Raw genomic sequence first — 276 nt, forward strand, 5'->3', positions numbered from 1 at the left:
TCAGGGTCCAGAGGTTCTTTCCCGGTCTTTTCCTTCCGTGAGTTCCTGTGGAAAGGGGGATTGAGCGTCACGCTGGGATGAAGCTGATCTCCCTGGTGCTTCCAGGTGGGAATTCCTCTTCCCAGGCTCATCCAGGCCCTGGCCAGGAAAATCCAGCTGCTAAAAGGGGCTGGAAGCAGCTCGGGAAGCGATTCCCGGTGGGGTTGGATCGGGAAGCGATTCCAGGTGCGGTTGGATCAGGAAGCGATTCCCGGTGCGGTTGGATCAGGAAGCAAT

The sequence above is a fragment of the Corvus kubaryi genome, unplaced genomic scaffold, assembly GCF_017639235.1.
Source record: "Corvus kubaryi isolate FWS band 111438036 unplaced genomic scaffold, C.kubaryi_AGA036_p1.0 36863, whole genome shotgun sequence".
Taxonomy (NCBI): Eukaryota; Metazoa; Chordata; class Aves; order Passeriformes; family Corvidae; genus Corvus; species Corvus kubaryi.